Source organism: Octopus bimaculoides, chromosome 2 (assembly GCF_001194135.2).
Source record: "Octopus bimaculoides isolate UCB-OBI-ISO-001 chromosome 2, ASM119413v2, whole genome shotgun sequence".
In the NCBI taxonomy this organism is placed as follows: domain Eukaryota; kingdom Metazoa; phylum Mollusca; class Cephalopoda; order Octopoda; family Octopodidae; genus Octopus; species Octopus bimaculoides.
In genome coordinates this window covers 65,229,705-65,237,485 of record NC_068982.1, presented here as the reverse complement: position 1 = coordinate 65,237,485, position 7,781 = coordinate 65,229,705, and the positions used below count along the sequence as shown (strand labels likewise).

The 7,781-nt window shown below is 35.4% G+C and overlaps 1 protein-coding gene across 2 annotated transcripts in view; it reads right to left on the bottom strand.

Annotated features, from left to right (window-relative positions):
- The window catches only part of LOC106868679 (uncharacterized), a 284,588-nt gene that overhangs the window by 141,965 nt on the left and 134,842 nt on the right, over positions 1–7,781 (bottom strand). The window contains exon 2 of one of the 2 annotated variants that reach the window (XM_052977697.1): positions 7,082–7,198. The gene's annotated coding sequence lies outside the window, so the exon portion shown is untranslated. Of the gene's footprint in view, positions 1–7,077; positions 7,199–7,781 lie in introns of both variants that reach the window. The other variant, XM_052977691.1, reaches the window with a different exon arrangement.

Here is a 7,781-nt window from a genome sequence, read left to right as displayed (position 1 = left end):
TACATACAGGCTCATTATTTCTATTTCATATGACTACACACTCCTATAAAATGAAAAAAATAATCAGTTCAATCATTAGCAGTGAACACATATGCAATCTAACAAATACACACACAATAAAACACATGTCCACACTTCTCACTCTGTAATGGCATGGAGCAAAGAGGCAGAATGAGTTATGCCTTTACGTGCAAGATACTTACTGTATAATAGAAACGAAATCCACAGCACGTGTGTTTAATAGCGTTATTATAAGTATAAACATCAAGTTTGAAAGGGAAAGGAAATTGTGTCTGTCTAACATTAAAATAGCATCCATTCACTGAATTCCATGCATTAAATTAGTATTTTTATAATGAATTGAAAACCAGTAACTTTTTATATTTAGTAATTATTAATTATTTATAGTTTTTGTCTGGGTTTTTGTCTGTATGCACTGGAAGGGTAGATGGATGAACGGATGGACGAACAGATGGATGGAATTATAGCTCATCTAGTACTGGTTGAATGAAATTTTATTTCAAAACAAAATGTAAATTGAAGGAAGTTTAAAAAAAAAAACAAACAAAAACACAAAAATTATGGGACAATCACTCTGATACTACAACATCCTAAGCTATTTGTTGTACAGTCATTAACACTTTTAAGAGCATTCAGCCAGCAAATTATTGAGAATTCAATTAAATACGTTCTGTTTAACATCTAAAATATATGCAAATTATGTTAAATTTACTATACAAAAAACAAAAAAACAAAACAAAAAGGGCAATTTTTTTTTATATTAGAAATTAAATTTCAAAATTGACAAATTTATGCTTTTTATTTAATATTATTATTGAAACCTTTATATATATGTATGTGTGTGTGTGTGTGTGTGGGGGGGTTATTGGTAGAGAATTTTTAACTGCATTCATCTGCTTCCCCTATTTATCTGATTTTGATTTCAGCAAAAATAAAAATAAATGTCATACAATACTAATGGAAATATATAGCTTGCTTGTTTCCTGAATTGATTTTCCTGTTTTCTTTTTTATTATTATTTTATATATATATATATATATATATATATATATATATATATATATATATATGTGGGTGTATGTATTTTTTAGTTGCCTGAAAAAACATTTTATGATGTTTAACTTTTAGCAGAATGTAAAAGTAATGGCTGGTTCTGCAACTAATGATGGATTTGGGTTATGTTCATTTACATAGTAATTGTTAAGCTTCCCCTGGTTCATAACAGCATGTGGATCATGTCTGATGCAGGAGGTGAATGATTAAAAAAAAAGGAAAAAAAGCAATAATAATAATAATAAAACAAAATTAATGGTATATGTCAGTGACATTACTAGTAAAAATGTGTATATAGTTTTATGTATGTATGCATATATGAATGATGTGTGTGTGTGTGTGTGTGTGTATGGCTTCATGTGCTCACGTGACTGTGGGGGCTTTTATCAAATGCATGTACGTGCATTTATTTGAATATCTGACTGCATGTGCGATCATTTTTACATTCACTTTTACCTTGCTAGAATGGCTTGGAAAACCCTTCTATAAGGAATACAGACATACAGATATTATACATGTATTTTGTCTATACATATTGGCACACACACATTGCTGTATGGTTAAGACACTTACTTTGTAACAAAATGGTCTTGCGTTCAGTCATGCTGCACAGTACCTTGAATGCTACAAGAGCCCCAGGCTGACCAATACCTTGTGAATGAATTTAGTAGATGGAAACTGTGTAGAAGTGTGTGTGAGCATGTCCCTACCTCTGCCTGGCAACTGGTATTGGTTTGTTTATGTTTTTATAATGCAGCAGCTTGGCAAAAGACATCTATAGACTAAAAAAAAACAAAAATATACTGGAGCAGATTTGTTCAACTAAACAGTTCAAGGCAGTGCCCCAGCATAGCCATGGTTCAATGATTGAAACAAGTAAAAGATAAAAGATACACACACACACACACACACACACACTTTATATTTCTGCTTTGCCCTACCAGAGCAAATAACTGTACGTTAGAACTAAATATATCTATGATCACAGGTCTCCACAAGAATTGACATGCGAGGCAGTGAGATATCACAGTGTTCCTCTCATCCAGACATGCAGATAGCTCAGTGTATACAGACATATATGAACATCCACACACACAGATGCTCATGCGCACACACACACATTCTCTCTACATCATCTGGGTCATGAAAACTAATGACTTTACATATATGAACCGTATAAACATGTGTGTGTGTGCGTAAAGCTTGTGGAATTAATCTTGCAGGCATAGCCTAAATTCTAAGCAAACCTGTATAAGTAACGGGAAGACCAAAGGGTGCTAACGAGCCATGGACTGTTCTTTCCATTACCAATGTTATTTTGCCAAGAATCTGGGTTATAACCCCTAGAGTAATTCCACAGCAAGACTGTATGCTTTGAACATATAAACATACTTTACCATACGAAATATATAACATACACACATATATATACACACACAGAGAAGCATGTTAGCACATATAGAAACATATTTACACACACTTATTCATATGCATGTACACAGTCATGCACACACTCAGCCACATGCATACATACACACACGCACACAATCTCACACACACACACACACAATCTCACACACACACGCACACAATCTCACACACACACACGCACACACACACACAAACACACGCACACACACAAATTTCTATCTCATGCTGTGCATGGTACATGCGCATATTCAACAGGTGTGTTCACATTAATAGATTAACAGATGCTGTTTGCTAATTCATGCAGAATAGATAAGATTAGATAAATAAAACAAAAAAAAAACAAATGAAAAAACAAAAAGAACAAATGGAATAAAAGAGTAAACATGAAAACAAGAAGAAATGAAGATTTGTAAAGAAAGGCTAGTGGTTGGTGGATGGATAGTGGATGGTGTTGGGTGATATATGGTGACTGCTGGATGGTGAGAGGTTGGTGTCTGATGACTGGTGGTGACTGATGGTTCATGGGTAATGATTGATGGTGGTTGATGGCTTGTACTTGATGGTTCATGTTTGGTGATGAACAGTGGTCAATAATTGGTGGATGGTGACTGATGATGACTGATGGAAGATGGTTGGTGATTGATGGTGAGTGATGGCTAGTGGTTGGTTATTAGGATGTCTATTGACTGGCTGATGATAAGGATGGATGATGAATGATAAGTGGTCAATGATTGATGGTGAGTGATTGGCTGGTGGTTAGTGATTGTGGTGTCTATTGACTGGCTGTTGGTGACGGATGATAACAGGTGGTTAATGATTGATGGGGTGACTAATGACTCATGGCTGGAGATGAGAGTGGCTGATCACTGGTGACTGATGCCTGGTACTAGATGGTTGACATATTTCTTGTGTTGGAGATGGCATGGTTGGCATGGAAGACCATATTTTATTCAGATATTTTCCAGCATGCATAGTTAAGTGTGTGTGCAAATGCATTTGTGCATATGTCCATGTGGGCTTGTGTGCCTGTGTTTATGTTCATATGTATGACTGTTCATGTGGTTTCATGCAATGTATTCATGTTGCTTGTGTTCATGTGCATTTTTATGTTCTGTGTGTGCGCACGCACGTGTGTGTGTGTGTGTGTGGTTCTGTGAGAGTGTGTTTATGTATGTGTCCATATGTGCTTGTGTGTATGTATGTTGATGTAGGTGTTCATAGGTGATTTGTATGTATATGTTCATGTGTTGTGTGCATGCATGTGTGTATTTCTGTTGCTTTGTGTTCATGTGCATCTTGTGTGCATGCTCATGTGCTTATGATGTGTATGTGTTGAATGTGTGATTATGTGTGCGCATGCGTGGGGGGGGGGAGTATGGGCACAAATCATGTGTGTTTGTGTCCATACATTTGTGTGAACCTTTTATGGCACATGAATCCAAGTTTTGATTTAAGCATTCCCACTGATATTACACTGGAAGACTGGAACTAAAACAAACTGTATTATATGACATTAGAGATTAGAAACAATTATTATTCTTATCATCATCATCATCATCATCATTATTATTATTATTATTAGAACAAAGAGAATATAGGGTCAACCACAGTGAAAATGCTGCATTGGGTAAAAGATCTGTAGTGAGACCCCTTCTTTGAGTAAGGACATTATTGGAATTAAAGAAGGCAGATCCATGTTGCAAATCTGTTTCCACTAATCCTTTCAAGGCTTCCCAGAGGAGGGAGAGATGACGATGGAGGAGAAAGAAGAAAGAGGGGGAGAAGAAAGATGGGGAGAAGAAAGAGGTGATGGAAGAAAGAAAAAAGAGGAAAGAAGAAAGAAAGTAAAGAAGAAAAAGAAGGCAAAGAAATGAAAAAGACGAAAAAGGCAAAGAAAAAGAGAAAGAAAATGGAGAAAAGGAAGGCAAATAAGAAGCAGCAGCAGCAGTAGTGGTGATGGCTAAAGCATGCAAAATGAACCTTAGATCAATATGCTATAAATCTCAAGAAACTTTGGGGAAATATATCTCTTCTCACATCTCTCTCTCTCTCTCTCACACACACATACATATACACCCACAAACACAGTTCTCTTCTGAAGCCAAATCCACAGTTGTACCTTTTGTAATCTCTGAAGGCTTGTGTTAAGTTAGACCAATTCTTTGTCAGTCGGTGATGTACACAAACTGATGATAATGATGACGATGATGAGATTGATCATTATCGTCCTGATTTTCATCATTAACGTCATCAAAGCAAATTTGAATGCCATCTGTATTGTACACACACACACACACACACACACACACACACATTCACATTAAAACAATTACAGTATTTATTTGACTATTTAAAACTATAATGGAATTCCAGTAGGGCTCTTCTGCATTAGCTAATTCAACCTAGCAACAGAGATAAACTTAATTGATGCAGTGAAAATGTAATTATTTAGCAAGAAACTATTTTCTCTATTGTTTCCCTTTTCTTTTTTTATTTCCTTTTTCTTCTTTATTTCTTTATGTTTTTTTTTCCCCCCACTAATAAAGAAACATTTAAAATCTAATCCGCTAATGTTTTTATCATTATCATAGCCTGTATATTTTGAGCCTCTTTACATCCTTACACACACACACACACACACATTTTTAGCATGGGGTAGAGAAATACATATTATTGATGCATTGTTTTACAGCTGGATGCCCTTCCTGTTGTTAACACTGTCCTGTTTTTCATGTAAGAGATTTTTTTTTATTTCACTTATCGTTGAAAGTACAGAGCTAGAGAATAATATTACTGACAAGGATTGCCAACAAATGTCTCCGTTTTTAGATCAATACTATACATGTGAAGCAAAAGAATGTAAATGTTCATACAGAGAAACACACACAAATGCATGCAGACACACACAATATACATGGGTCAGTGGTTAGAATATCAGGCTCACAATAATGAGATAGTAAGTTTGATTCCTGGGCCAGGTAGTGTGTTGTGTTCTTGAACAAGACACTTTATTTCAGGTTGCTCCAGTTCACTCAGCTGTAGAAATGAGTTGTAATGTCACTGGTGCCAAGCTGTATCGGCCTTTGCCTTTCTCTTGGATAACATTGGTGATGTGGAGAGGGAAGGCTGTTACACATGGGCGACTGCTGGTCTTCCACAAACCACTTTGCCAGGACTTGTGCCTCAGAGGGGAGCTTTCTATGTGCAATCCTATGGTCATTCACGACCAAAGGAGGTCTTGACCCTTTACTCTACACATAATACATACCCCACACACACATATGCAGCTATGTGGTGAAGAAGTGTGCTTCCTAACTGCATGGTTTCAGGTTCAGTCACACTGCAATGCACCTTGAGTGAGCAAGTGTCTTCTACTATTGTCCTAGGTTAACCAAAGCCTTGTGAGTGGATACAGAAACTGAAAGAAGCCTCTAGTATATGTATATATGTATGTGTGAGTGTAAGCATGTGTATGTGTGTGTAGTGTCTCCTTGTCTTGACATCAAGTGACTGTTGTAAAGGAATTTCATTCATTTCCAATACTCTACAAAAACAATGTAATATATCCATGGGGATATATTAGATTGTTTGTAAACAAATGTGAATTGGTAATAGAAAGGGCATTTGGTGATAGACAATCTGGCTTAAACTCTGTCCAATCCAGTCAAGCATGAAAAAGTGGACATTAACACATTGATGATACACACACAACAGGTTTCCGTACAGTTTCTATCTACTGCTTACTCTCACAAGGCATTAGTTGCCCTGAGGCTACAGTGGAAGCCATTTGACCAAGATGCTGTGCAATGAGACAGAACTCATAACCACATGGTAACAAAGACAACTCTGTGTGTGTGTGATATATGTGTTTCTAATTCAGGTACAAGGCCAGCAATTTTGTTGGAAATATGTTAGTTGGTTACACTGATCCCAGAACTTGACTGGTACATTATTGTATTGACCCCAGACAGATGAAAGGCAAAACTGACCTTGGCAGGATTTGAACTCAGAATGTAAAGAGCTGGAAGAAATGTCTCAAAGTATTTTGTCTGACACTAACAATTCTGAAATTCACTGCCCTTCATAATCTTATTTTTAATATAGGCACAAGGCCAGTAAATTTGAAGGGAGGGGTTAGTTGATTACATCAACCCCAATATAAGACTGGTACTTTATCTTATGGAGTCTGACCCTTAAATTTTAGGTAAAAATAATAGAGAATTATATTGACTCCAGCACATTTTAATGACTCTGAAAGGATGAAAAGCAAAATTCACCTTGGAGGTATTGGTACCCAGAAAGTATTAATAGGAGGAAGTCAATTATATTTGATTCCAGTACTTTACCAATACTATGACGATTGAAAAGAAAAGTAAACCATGCCAGGATTTGAACTCAGACTCTAAACAGCCAGAACAAATACCATAAGGGAGCTTGTCTGATGTTCTAATGATTTTAGTAAACCACCATTCTTAACTACTACTACTACTACTACTACTACTAAAATGCATGCAAATGCTAGTTAGCAATACACAAAGCATTCCACAGAGAATTGATTGAAAAGGGACTAACCTACAGAAATGTAGTGCTACTATTGAAGACATTCCAGAATTCCTCCTATGAAAAGCAGCAAGGGATGATCTGATCCAAGCATTAATGGTTTCTATTCACAGAGTAAATGAACACAGCACAGCTTTAGAAAGAGACAAGAAGAAAAAAAAATTACATAGATTTAAATAAATGTATAAATAAATGAAGGAAAATAAAACAATAAATATCAAATAAACAAATCAAGCAAATTTCAATGTATTTAATAAGACAAACAGAAACCTATTCAAATTGAATATGTGTGTGTGTGTGTGTATCTAAATATATGTTATGTATAAATGCACATACATATATACTTACACACACACAAACATGTGCATGTAGTTTTCAGAGAAAATTCAGTAATATGAATTTCCTCAAGAAACAAACATTTGAAAAAAAAAGAAAATCAAGAAAAATAGTAAAGGGGTGGGAGGAGTTAGGGTAGTGAAGACAAAAACAAAACAAAACAAAACAAAAAACAAACAAATTTGCAGTTGCAACAAATATTAACCATGAAGACATCATACAGAATTGGCTGAAGGACCCACTTGTACAAACATGAGGAACTGCTGGTTTATAAATCCATTTATTTATTTATTAATTCATTCCTTGATCATTATTATCATTATCATTTAAATTTATCATCATCACTATTACCAGCTTATATATACATACATACATACATA